Source organism: Nuphar pumila, chromosome 12 (genome assembly GCF_984573655.1).
Source record: "Nuphar pumila chromosome 12, dmNupPumi1.hap1.1, whole genome shotgun sequence".
NCBI classification, from domain to species: Eukaryota; Viridiplantae; Streptophyta; class Magnoliopsida; order Nymphaeales; family Nymphaeaceae; genus Nuphar; species Nuphar pumila.
This window is the reverse complement of record NC_143260.1, coordinates 9,052,807-9,067,130: the sequence shown is the minus strand read 5'-3', so window position 1 is coordinate 9,067,130 and position 14,324 is coordinate 9,052,807.

The following is a 14,324-nucleotide window of genomic DNA, read 5'->3' as shown; positions in this document are numbered from 1 at the left end:
GAATAAAAATTATAGATTGATTCTTTTTTTGTTCTCTTTGTTCTTGTGCCATAGCTTTGGAGGAAACATATTCTCTCTCTCCTCTTTCTCAACAACAACCCACTTAGAGGGATCAATATTCTCCCTTTGATGTGTTGCTTCCCCTATCTGATGCATAGCCTAGCCAGATCGAGAAAGAATTTTTCTCTTTCCTGACTTTTCCCTACACTAGAGCCTTTTCGAGGCAAGATTTATAGTAATCGTCCCTCCCTCTAGATGAGTTTCTAAAATTGGTATCGGAGTGAGGCTTTTTGAGGGATCAATAATGGTGGATTTGCGTTCATGGGGCCATATCAGAATTTCTTTCGCAACAGAAATGGCCTAATCCATTCATTTTTTTTTCCAGCACATTGATTGAAAACATCAGGGAATCCAAAATACACTCAAGCGAGGGATGCGATTAACGAGCACATCTATAATCTTAATAGAAACCTGGATCCTCTTGAAGGCATAGTAGATAAAGTGTAAGACCCGCGAATTTCTGAGTGCTTTATTGTGTGATTTGAGTTGGAATGTATGTTTGTGTGTACTTGTGAAGTAGCACGTGATTTGATTTGACTATGCTTTGTATTTTTTTTTTTGCCTTGTATTCGCAACCTGAAAATCGCGTAAATATAATGTGCAAGTAGTAGTGTCTAATTCTGGACGAATTAGCCTCTAAGAATTTAAGGGTTAAATTATATTATATTTCTATGGTTTGTCCCCGAATTTGGGACTTATTGGACGTAAAAACCCCGTCAGTACATGCGAATTACGAGTTTTGACCCAAGTTTTGGACCCGAATCGTAATACGCTTAATTCTCGCAATTGGATGAGAATTTCCTTATAAGGCTTCATGCATTTCATATTAATTGAGGTTTGGTACAACACTAAATGATTTATCGGAATTTATTTGATATTTTAAGGCGTTAAATAGGTATTGTTTTGAAACTTATTAATTGGCAATTTTTGGATCTTGGATCCGGATCACTAGTAGAGGACCCAAAACCATTGGGCGCCCTCTCTAGAGGACCATTTTATTCATGGTTGACCAGCCGGTCAAGGTTTGACCAGCTGAGTGGCGATTTTGAAAGAAGTTGCATGGCTTTTGAAAAGAAGGCCACGATTGGCCCTTTTCTTCTTTTGAAACTCATGATGAGCCTTGAAGCTCATCATGAAAGGTTTTTTTCAATAAAGGGGACCATGGGGTTGGCGCCCCATGGTGTTTTTGTAATTGTTTCAAAACAATTCAAATGCTAAAATCTGATTGGGTGAGCTTGGGTGGCTCTTTCGTAAAACTTTCAAACATTAAAGGCACTTTGCAATGGCATTTTTGAAAGATTTCTGAAAGGTTTTAAAAAGCTCAACATGCATTGGGCGTGGATACCCATGGGTGGGGCGTGGAGCACTCCAGCCCTCCATCTTGTTTCAATCAATCCTAACCATCCAATGTTTAAACCCTACGTATTTAAGGTTCAAGCAAGAGAGAGAAAGAACCCCCTTGGGCGGTTTTTCTTAGAGGAGTCTTTCTCTCCTCCCTAGCTTTTCTCCCCTACTTCTTCTTCTCCAAAACTGAGTAAGAGAAGTCGTGAGTGTGAGTGTGGTGTAGTTCCAGCCGTGAGCACCTTCTTCATCCTCTTAGTTGATTCAAGCCGCGAAGGTGAGACACCTCTTTTTCCTATGCTTAGTGTGGACTTCGGATAGGTAAATGCATCTTGTTTCATGCATTTTCGTAAATTGCCAATACATGTTTTTCTTTCGGATTTGTGGATTTTAATGGGTAAGATTGCATGCATAATGAATGTCCGGTTAAGTATGTTTTTAAGCTCCTTTCTCATGCAATAATATTGGCATTGTAGTTTAAGGTCATACGGTTCTCCATGTTGGCATGCTTATTGGTACTTTTTAAACCTTGTTTTAGCATTTTAGCATTTGTAAAATGTGTTTACATGAAAAACGTTTTAGCCCTTGCGGTTCCTTAAAGGCTTTATGTTCTTTTCCTCCATGGCATGATGTTTGGTTGGCTAGGAAGCCCAAGATCGACCCCCCCCCCCCCCTTTTTGTTCAGCCGCCATGCCCAGCCGGGTCGACCCACCTGGGTTTGGGCGATGCTGACCTGGGTTGGTCGGGCTAAGCCCCACTCGCTTCTTTCACCCCTTGGTTCCGGTTTTGGGCGTCCAGAAATTTCTGGACGCACCTTCGCCTTCGGATGACCCCCAGACCGACCACAAGGGGCAGGTGTCGCCCTTGGCCGAGCCCATGTTGAGGCTATGGGAGTTCGGTTACCCCTGTCGGCCAGACATGGTCTGGACCGAACTTGGTTCCGACCTGTCATAGGCCCTGGCCGAGCCCAGCCCAACTAGGTTGGGTCTTCAGGCCTTTTGGCTTTTGGAGTTTTCGTCCCCGCCTTGGCTGCAGCCTTACAGCTGCAGCTGGGTGCAGGCGACAGGCCTGCACCCCCACCACTTTTTTTTGTGGTGCTAGTTGTAACCAGTTGGGTCTGGACCAATTGGTCCAGACCATGCTCAGATCTGAGTGTGCCTCCTTTTGGGTCTAGACCAATTAGTCCAGACCTGGACCGATTTCTGTATAGCTGAGCCCATCCGGTCTGGATGTCCCGTCCAGGCTTGGGCTGCCTTGCGTTGTTGCTGAACCATGTCGGGGTCATGTTTTGGACAAGCCCCTACACAGATCCAACACTCGGCCACTGCGTATTTATGACAACATAGCTGTCCCTGTTGCAGCCTCGCCATTCTATCCAAACCGGGCCTGCAATGTACGGGTTTGGTGTCCCATGGCACCAAGTGATAGCTTGGGGCGGATACGTTTTTGACAACACCAGCCGCAACTGGACTTCTTTTGCCTCACCTTTACTTGTTTAGCACGCATCCGGACTGCAGCCCAAAGGGGCTGCAAGTGTGTTTGGAGTGGGATCCAATATCCCAACAAGTGCACTAAGTGTTTTGACTTATGCGATATAAGGGTGAGGATCGATGTAATGCATCATGATTCGACTTAGCGTAGTTGGTACACAATATTTTTAAGTACATAGATGACACGCGTGATGAATGTGATCACTAACTCATGTTAACTACTCTCGTATGTATGTCAACTAAAGAACGTGAGCATAATCGTGTTTGCTATGTCTTGGGATGCACTATGGATATTGCAGTAGTGCGAGGCATATGCAATTTAGCCTATGGATATTGCAGTAGTGCGAGACATGTGCAATTTGGCCTATGGATATTGCAGTGGTGCAAGACTTACGCAACCTTGGAACTCCTTGGCGAGCGGTTAGCGAGATGAGCTCGCTTATGGTTGCAACGTACGGGTTGGGAACCTTGGCACTGCTTGTGAGTTAAGCCTTTCATGCCAAATGCTTCTAACTGTCCCATCATAGCATCATAAAATACGATGTTGGAATCATCATAGGATAGTTCTTTCACCTATGACACAATGCACAAGACTGTTCACTTGTACTTTATGTTCTGTGATGCATAATAGTCACTTATGCTTTGACTACTTGCATTGATGTATGCTAGTTACAGTCTTTCATATTGATACATTTGTACTTTATGTTGTGTGATGCATACCTTGTTATAAATGTGGATCCATTGCTAAATCGTGTGTTTTGGTGCATGCTATAGGAATTGTTGATAATGCTCCATGGGTAGATATCATTGTTTTATACTTGTCTATGTTGCAACTGCTCAAATACTGTATAATGGCATGCTATGTTTACCATGTATAGCTTGTTTCCGATTTCCACATCTTGGGCATATTATGTTGGTTTGTCTCACCAGCTCGAAAGAGTACTGACCCCGTTTTATGGGGATACAGGTTTACTTCGACGTGCGGTGGAGCTCGATATGCTGCAGCGGACTTCGAATCCCACACTTCTGAACCTCGCTTGTTGGATTCTGGCAGTGTTTTGTATAAGGGATTGGATATACAATTTTGTAAAGATGTATTTAATAAAGGTTGTTTCATTTAAATGTTGTTTCATACCAGTAGTGACCGCCCAGGGCTTCCCGCTTGTTGATCTTCCCCTTTGGTTTCTTCCGCGCTTGCGCTTTGGTTTTTAAAAAAAAAAAAGGTTTCCTCAAAGGTCGGGAAATCTGGGTTTGGGTCGCCACATAAAGGGTTCAATAGAATATAATTAGAGCTATAGAGGTTCATGTTGGACGAAGCTCGTCCAACACTTTCTTTCCCTTCTTGTTTTTCCCGTTGGTCAACCCCCATTCAAATCAATCAGGCCCCTAATGTCAATTAGGTCAGCGCTCATCCGCCTATGGGGTCATGTCTGTCAACGCAATCCCAACCTGATGGATGTGACACTGACACAACAAAACCAACAATGGTAGGGAGTGTGGAAAAACACTTGTCATCCCTCTCATGGCCTCTTCTCCTCATTTTTTGGTAGCACAGAGGCCCATTGCCAACAACCTCCCTCCTATCGACCAGCTATTAATCAGTACAAGTTAGTGGGGATCCATCCAACCGATGGGGTGGCTAGTGGTGACTCCCGACGCTCTAGCCTCTCCGCCCTCATGAGCCCTATCCTCCCCGACTCCGTCGAATGCATCGAGAGGACCTTCATGACTCTGATGCTCATCAGCCAAACTGGCATAAAACACAATGTTAAACATGCCCATCTGCATTGTTGGGGATAATGCAGAAACAAACTGAAGGATCGAGTCTTCCCCATAAGTGTGAATCGATGAAAATAATGCGACAATGACAGTGGAAGAAATAAAACAAAAACCAGGTTAGCACCTTCCACTATCTTTAAGTAAAGATTACAAAAGGCATAAGCCTTACAAACACACGAGGTATAACAAATGAACAAGATGATATACCTCACAGAAGAACAAGGAACAAATGATCTGAAGAACCAGCTTGACGAAGCTGTCCTGAAAGAAGTGTAGCAACCCTTCTTACCCTTGCTCTCTCTCTCAAATGTTCTGTGTATCTCAGACGACACTTCAACGACCTCTCTGACGCCCCTCATTTTCCCGCTCATCCATCCCTTAAGTAGATGCTGAGACCTACAATAAATGCGACAAGACTAAACGTCTTGCACAGCTCGCGAAGCGTCAGAAGCACTAATTGCTATTCCAGTAATACCCGCAAATCACTATGCTGCGATGCCACTAATCGCCATGCGGTGATGTCACGAACTAGCTTTCTGCAGAAACTACAAATCGCTATCCAGCGATGCTCACAAATTGCTATTTAGCGATAACCAAACCGCTGTCCTGCTGACAACACAAATCACTCTCCAACGATAACCACAAATTGCTATGCAACAATGTTTCGAAACAACTTCCAGCTGAAGCCACAAATTGCTATCCAACGATACTCACAAATCGCTATCCCAGCGATAACCAAATCACTATCCAGTGATACCACAAATCGCTGTTTCAACAGACTGCACAAATCACTCTTCCAGTGAATACGAAGTCGACTTACGCAGCTCAAAACCCAAACCATAAATCACTGATCCACGAGGCTCTGAACAACTGAATCGCCATTCAGCTGAGAAGGACTTCTACAAATCGCTGACCGACGAATATAAAACGTCCTCAACAAGATCAGGCGAACTGGGCTTGGAGTGCGGCAAATTGGAATAAGGAGAGAAACCCAACAATTCTCTCCCTTCTCGACTTATGTGTAAGCTTCTTCCATTCCTGCTAGGAATCGACAGTTCTCATGCTTGTCCTTGAGCAATGACTTTGTTAGCATATCTGATGTATTATCACTAGTATGCACTTTCTCCAGTTGCAGCAATTTTTCATTTAAGACATCCCGAATCCAGTGATATCGAACATCGATATGTTTTGATCTTAAATGAAACGAGGAGTTCTTACTCAAGTGAATCGCACTCTGACTATCACAGTGAAGAATGTACACTTCTTGCTTTAAGCCCAACTCTTGCAAGAATTTCTTCACCCACAGCAACTCCTTGTTGGCCTCTATAATGACGATGAATTCAGCCTCTGTAGTGGAGAGAGCTACACACTTCTGTAATTTTGATTGGCATACAACCGCTCCCCCTGCAAAGGTAACCAAATATCCAAAAGTAGACTTTCTACTGTCTACATCACCAGCTATATCAGCATCTGTGAACCCTTCAAGAATAGGTTCACCCTTTCCAAAGCACAGGCTCAACTTCGAAGTGCTCTGGAGATACCTCATAATCCATTTCACTATTGCTTAGTGTTCTTTCCCTGGATTTGACAAAAAATGACTGACAACTCCAACAGCATGAGCTATGTCTGGTCGAGTACAAACCATAGCATACATCAACGAACCTACTGCCGAAGCATAGGAAATTTTCTGCATCTTGATTCCTTCTTCATCATTTACAGGGCATTGCCTTGAGCTGAGTTTGAAATGGCCTGCAGGTGGACAATTAACGGGCTTTGCCTTGTCCATGTTGAACCTCTCAAGAACCTTTCTGATATACTTCTCTTGCGATAACCAGATCAGCCCATGTGATCTGTCCTGAACGATTCTCATCCCAAGAATCTGCTTTGCTTGACCCAAATCCTTCATGGAAAAGGTCTCACTCAGCTCCAGCTTCAACTTGTTTATCATGTTGATGTCTTGACCCACAATCAGCATGTCATCCACATAAAGCAAGAGAATAGTAAAATTACCATCTGGAAATTTCTTCACAAATACACAGTGGTTTGTGGAGGTTCTTGAATACCCATGCTCAGTCATGAAGGAATCAAACTTCTTATATCACTGCCTTGGTGCTTGCTTTAATCCATACAAGCTCTTCTTTAGCTTGCAGACAAGGTGCCATTTACCCTTGTCAATGAAGCCCTCAGGTTGCTTCATATAAATTTCTTCTTCCAAGTCACCATACAGAAATGCAGTTTTCACATCAAGCTGCTCAACTTCTAAATTCATGCTTGCAGCTATACCGAGCACAGTTCGGATGGAGGACATCTTCACAACTGGTGAGAAGATTTCATCAAAACCAACTCCCTTCTTCTAAGCAAACCCTTTCACTACAAGCCGTGCCTTGTATCTAGGTTGAGAGTTGTTGTCATGAGTCTTTTGCTTGAAGACCCACTTGTTCTTCAACACCTTCTTCCCTTTAGGTGTCTTTACCAGATCAAATGTGTGGTTCTCATGCAATGAATCCATCTCTTCTTTCATTGCCTTGAGCCACTCAACTTGGTTTGCATCCTCCAAAACTTCTTTAAAAGTTTCTGGCTCACCTTGATCTGTAATCATCACATACTCATTTAATGAGTATTCTTGGATGACTATTTTTCCCTGGCAGACCTCCTTATCGGAGTCTGAGGAAGTGGCTCTTGGGGTGCTGGCTCCCCCTCAATTTCTGTCTCAGCACTTCCTTCCTCTGCATCATCCTGAGGAGGTGGCATCTCCTCCACGGGATCATGAACAGTCGGGGCATCAAGGGGATCTATGTCAACAAGATCACCTTTACTGGACTCTGATGGCTCAGACTCACCAATGTCTTCAATGGTCTGATCTTCCAAGAAGACAACATCTCGACTTATGACCACCTTCTTATTAATCGGGTCATACAGTCTGTAGCCAAAATTTTCATGTCCATAGCCAAGAAATATACACTGCTTGACCTTTGAATCAAGCTTGGATCTCTCTTCCTTCAGAATGTGAACAAATGCTCTGCAGCCAAACACTCTTAAGTGTCCATAGAAAGGCTCTTTCCCAGCCAAACTTTCTCTGGAACATCTTCCTTCAAGGGAATAGAAGGAGACAAGTTGATCAGATCAATTGTTGTCCTCATTGCCTCACCCCAAAAAGATCTTGGCACATTAGAATGAGACAACAAACATCTGACTCTCTTAAGAATGGTGTGATTCATCCTCTCAGCAACCCCATTCTGTTGAGGTGTCATCCTCACGGTCCTTTCATGCTTGATGCCATGATTGGTGCAGTACTAATCAAATGGCCCAAGGTATTCGCCACCATTGTCTGAGCGAACACACTTTAACTGCCTGTTGATTTCTCTTTCAGCCATGACCTGAAAATGCTTGAATACCTCTAGAACTTGGTCTTTAGTTCTCAGAGCATAAGCCCAGACTTTCCAGGAATGATCATCAATGAAAGTCACAAAGTACAATGCACCACCAAGTGACTTGACCTTCAAAGGTCCACATACATCAGAATGTACAAGATCTAGAATGCAAGATTTTCTAGATGCAGTGCCTCTATGGAAAGAAACTTGATTTTGTTTACCATGGAAGCAATGAACGCATGGTTCCAAAGATGTACCTGCGGCACCTGATAGGAACTCTTTCTTGACTAGAACTTGCAGCCCCTTCTCACTCATATGGCCGAGCCTTCTATGCCAAAGCTCTGTGGATGAGCCAGTCTCCACAACATTCACAACAATTGCAGATCTTTGCTTGCTAAGTGTAAAGGGAACAAGTCTTTGTCCCTTTGGCTACCACCAAGGAGCCCTTGGCCAGCTTCCATCTTCCATCACTGAAGGTGTTGCTGTAACCCTCATCATCCAACTTTTCGGCAGAGATCAAATTCAGTCGGATGTTTGGTACGTGCCTCACGTCCTTCAGCAACAACTTGCAGCCAATGCTTGTTTCCAAGCATATGTCGCCTATGCCGACAATTTTTGACACATCTTCATTTCCCATTCGGACATTACCGAAATCACCTTGCGAGTAGGAAATGAAGAAATCAACCCGTGAGGTAACATTAAATGAAGCTCCAGAGTCAATCACCCAATCAGTCTCCTGACCGATCAGATTTATGCTGATGTCATCACAGCTAACTGTGAGCTCTTTATCTGTGACTGCGGCTGTAGCACTCTGTTTGTCTTCTGGACTCTTCTCTCTGCTCTGCTCCTTGAACTTGAGCTTTCTGCACTCCCTCTTCATATGCCCCTTCTTGTGGCAATAATAACACTCGATGTCTCTCTTAGAACTTGAGTGTGAGTGGCCTCTGGATTGGCCACGAGAGTGCGGGGTCTTGCTCTTACTCCTACCTCTCCCCCTGTTATCAACTACAAACGCCTCGGAGGTAGAAGCAACACCTGATGATCTTCTTCTGGTCTCTTCATTCATCAGACTGCTGGTAACTTGGCTCATAGTTACCGTTCCATCAGGTGCAGAGTTACTAACAGTAACTACCAACGTTTTTCAACTCTCAAGAAGGGAACTGAGGAGCAACAAAGCTTGTAGTTCATAATCAAAAGCGATCTTCATCGTGGCTAACTGATTCATGATACTTTTGATGTCGTTCAAATGCTCTGCAATAGAGTTACCCTCTTTATACTTGAGGTTTACAAGCTTTCGAAATAGAAAAGCCTTGTTCACTGCCGTCTTTCTATCGTAAAGGATTTCTAGTTTGGTCCAAAGACCATGCGCTGAAGTTTCTGTAGAGACATGATGAAGGACGCTATCGTCTATCCACTACCGAATGAAACCGATCGCCTTTCGATCTAGCTTTTTTCATTCATCGTCTTTCATCTCTTCTGGTTTGCCGCTGACACCCTCAATGGGTCCATCCAGATCTTTACAAACTAAGAGGTCTTCCATCTTAGTTTTCCATGTCATCCAGTTTGAGTCGTTCAAACTGATCATGCGTCCAACAATGTTGTTCTCCATGATTCACATACAAATACACGAACCAAAGCTTTGATACCAGTTGTTGGGGATAATGCAGAAACAAACCGACGGATCGAGTCTTCCCCACAAGTGTGAATCGATGGAAACAATGCGACGATGACAGTGGAAGAAATAAAACAAAAACCAACGGAAACAAAACCACACAAAGATTTACGTGGTTCCCTCTCAACTGAGGTACGTCCACGGCGACCGATAGGTCAGCACCTTCCACTATCTTTAAGCAAAGATTACAAAAGGTATAAGCCTTACAAACACACGAGGTGTAACAAATGAACAAGAGGATATACCTCACAGAAGAACAAGGAACAAATAATCTGAAGAACCAACTTGACGAAGCTGTCGTGAAAGAAGTGTAGCAACCCTTCTTACCCTTGCTCTCTCTCTCAAATGTTCTATGTATCTCAGACGATGCTTCGACGACCTCTCTAACGACCCTCATTTTCCCGCTTATCCATCCCTTAAGTAGATGATGAGACTTGCACTAAATGCGACAAGACTAAACATCTTGCACAACTCGCAAAGCGTTAGAAGCACTAATTACTATTCCAGCAATACCCGCAAATCACCATGCTGCGATGCCACAAATCGCTATCCAGCGATGACCATAAATCGCCATGCGGTGATGTCACAAACTAGCTTCCTGCAGAAACCACAAATCGCTATCCAGCGATGCTCACAAATCGCTATTTAGCGATAACCAAACCATTGTCCTGCGGACAACACAAATCGCTCTCTAGCGATAACCACAAATCGCTATGCAGCGATATCTCAAAACGACTTCCAGCTGAAGCCACAAATCGCTATCCAGCGATACTCACCAATCACTGTCCTGATGACAGCACAAATCACTGTCCCAGCGATAACCAAATCACTATCCAGTGATACCACAAATCGTTGTTTCGGCAGACAACACAAATCGCTCTTCCAGCGAATACAAAGTCAACTTACGCCGCTCCAAACCCAAACCACAAATCGTTGATCCACAAGGCTCTGAACAGCTGAATCATCATTCAGCTGAGAAGGACTTCTACAAATCGCTGACCAGCGAATACAAAACGTCCTCAACAAGATCAGGCGAACTGGGCTTGGAGTGCGGCGAAATTGGAATAAGGAGAGAAACCCAACAATCACTGCGTCTGACCTCGCCATTGTTGTCACAATATCAAAGCCCCACTACTTCCCACACAATGCCCCTCCCACTGCAATCGTACGTCCATCAGTCGAATCCAACCGGGCGGCGACCCCCTTACTTGCCGGAGGTGACAATGATGAAGGCAACATGATGGCATTTGAGGGTGCCTCCACCGTGGTTCCCAGCTTGAGAGGAAGCCCCCACAATGCCCTAACAAGTTAAACCAGGTTTTTTAACTAGTTTGATAATGATATAACAATTGAACTCCTTCCAAATGATAATCGTATCATCGATTCCCATAAGCATGACACTGATTCATGGTTGGCCCAAACCGGTTATAATCTCGTTATCACTAGTTCTCAAGTCCCGAACCAGTTGCCACTGGTTTTGGACTTAGATCTACCTCTCCTTAACTTAAATTTAGTTGGGCTTGGTCTGAATTGCTTATTGGATCAAATCCAAAACCATGCTTTTGGTCTTACCACTAAATGCCCAAACCCATCAAATCTAACTCACAACGACCGAAGTAACCCAAATCAAATGGATCCTATCGATACCCATTCATCTACTTACCAGATCCAATCATATCCTATCTAAAACAATTTCCCTACCTATCCAGATCCAACCATAGATTCTTATTTTCAATCTTTTATTTCTTTTAGGACTCTTTGGTAGACTTTATACATAATTGTTATTAGTTAGGATTAATTGTAAATAAAATTAGCATACTCGTTCCTTTTTTGCTCTTCCTGTTCATGTGCGATGGCCCCAGAGGGAACATCTTTTCTCCCTCTCTTTTTTCCTGTTCTCCTTAGTAGCAGCCCACCTAAAAGGATCAATATTCTCTCTTTACCCAGATGTTGGCGCTATTTGATGCAGAGCCTAGCCAGGTCGAGAATGAATTTCTCTCTTTTTTGACTTTTTCCTATGCAAGAGAGTTCTCGAGGTCTGATTGTAAAAATCGTCTCTCCCTAAGGTCAGATTTCTAGAATATTTATAATACAAGATACACAATATATAAGCAACCAAACTCGATGATAGAGGCATATTAATCATTAAGGAACTAGTTAGACAAATAGACACTCACACAAAAATGATTTAATCAATGAAAAAAAATATAATAAACTATTGAACATGTAAATATAACTTGAAAACCATGCAATTCTTTCACAAAATAACTAACTCATGTTAATGTTTCGAAAAAATAACTAATTCAAGTCGTTGTTTCAAAAAAATAATCGCTTCAGCCATTACAAATGTGCTTACTGAAAAACTCGTTGCTTCAATCGCTGATTCTAAAAAACTTGTCGATGAACTGTCACCGATGACTCATCAAAATTAGTAGCCAGAAATTATTATGAGGGCAAAAGCACATTGCATATCACAAAAAACACTAGTTTATGAAAAAATAGCCCTCGATTGTAGACAAACAATTTTAAACAATAGAAGGTCATATTTAATGATCGTACGAAAATCCACAAACAAACAAAAAAATCACTTTTTTTTCTGAAACATTGACATGACCTTATTTGCAATGTTTTAGAAAATTTGCAAATTTGTAGGAAATCTGCATATAAAGAACATATTCGCAATGACTTTATTTATGAGTCATTTGAGAGTGTGAACTTCATGAAAATTCACAACATATTATATGCATATATCGTTATATATATGTGAATCGCCTCGAGTATCAAAGGAGGTTGACACCGTTTCTCTTGAATGTTGTACTATATAAGTGAATTTAGTACAATATTTGTAAAGTAACACATGTTTTAGTTAGGTTAACAAATTTGGTTTTGTGAACTTCACAACATATTACATGCACAATTCATCATATATTTGCAAATTTCCTTGATGATCAGTTACTAAAGGAGGTTTGCATGATAACTCGCAAATGTCATAATATATATTAGGGGTGTCAACAGGTCGAGTTTGGTTTGAACTCAGGTGAAACCAAACTTGAACCAGATTTTCGGGTATGGTATCGAGTTCAAACCCAAATTTAATTGGGTCCAATATAAGAAAAAGCATACCCAAACCCGATAAGAAGTACATGTACTAAACCAAATAAAACCATATTTTTATCATTTTTACATTGAAAATTTATTGGCTTTTAATCAGAAATCGGGTCGGGTATAAAATTTCACAAACTATACCTGGGTCCATATATTAATCAGAGCTTCGGGTTTGGGCTTGGGTCTTCATATTTATCACCTTACTTGAACCCTATAGGGTTTGGTTCAGGTTGGGTCTGGGTAAATGAGGCACATTGACACCCCTAATGTATATGCCAATTTGGTATGACATTTGCGATCAAGTTTTATTTGAATAGGATGTTTACAAATTTTGTTATGCGAATTTCATGAGGTCTATAAAAAAATGTGTGAATCTAATTTTTAGTGAGAGCGTGTCATACTAAGAGAGCATACCGATTTATCGTGTGAACGTCAAGAAGTTTGTCCATGCAAAATGTACAAATGTCCTAAAGAAGTCAAGCATTTACAAATTTAGACATGGGGTGGATTTCAAACATCATGAGGCATTTCAAGAAACATGTTAGTTTTTTGCTGTACAGTATGATCATTTTCATATTTTATATTTATTTTTAATAAAATAAAAATTTAAAATTATGCCAGTTTAGGATGCTAGTTTTTACCCGATAAAACATGAACCAGAAATCAATAATTTATTGTTGGGGCAGGTTCATGTATGCCTTGATGGTTCAGGTACCCAACCTGTTCACAACCCTATTTACACATATATATGTTTGTGTCACCATGTCAGGTGGTGTCCATGTTTTTGTGACATTCAATTTAGAGATGAACTCTGTTCTATTATCACATTTCATTGCATATATTAGATTATGGATCTTATATGTTTGAAAAGCTCCTAAAAAATGATCATATTGTAATATAAAAATGTTCTATTATCACATTTCATTGCATATATTAGATTATGGATCTTATATGTTTGGAAAGCTCCTAAAAAATGATCATATTGTAATATAAAAATGTCACATTTTCCAAAATGCCTGATAATTTTAAAAAATCACCCCCATGTCAAAATTCATAAATGTTCGACTTGTCTATGACCATTTCACCTATCGCACAAGCGAACCTCTTGAAGTTCACACGATATACCGATACACTATTTGGGTATCGCAAACTCTCACTAAAAGGTAAATTCACACATTTTTTGTGTGTACCTCACAAAATCCACAACCAAATTCGTGAACTTTTTGTAACTGAAACCTGTCATAACTTTGCAAATATTTCACTGAATTCACATATATAGTATAAAGTTTGCATAGAACTGTGCATATCTCCTTGAAGTAGATGATCTTCAAGGAGATCTGCAAATATGAAGCGATCTACATATATAACACGTTCTAAAGTTTGCACTAAAAAATGACTAACATAAATAAGGTCATTGTCAACATGCTATTTATATGAGGATTTTTTGACAAATTTGTGAATTTTCAGAAATATCATAAATACTGGGGATGAATAAAATGTGAATTT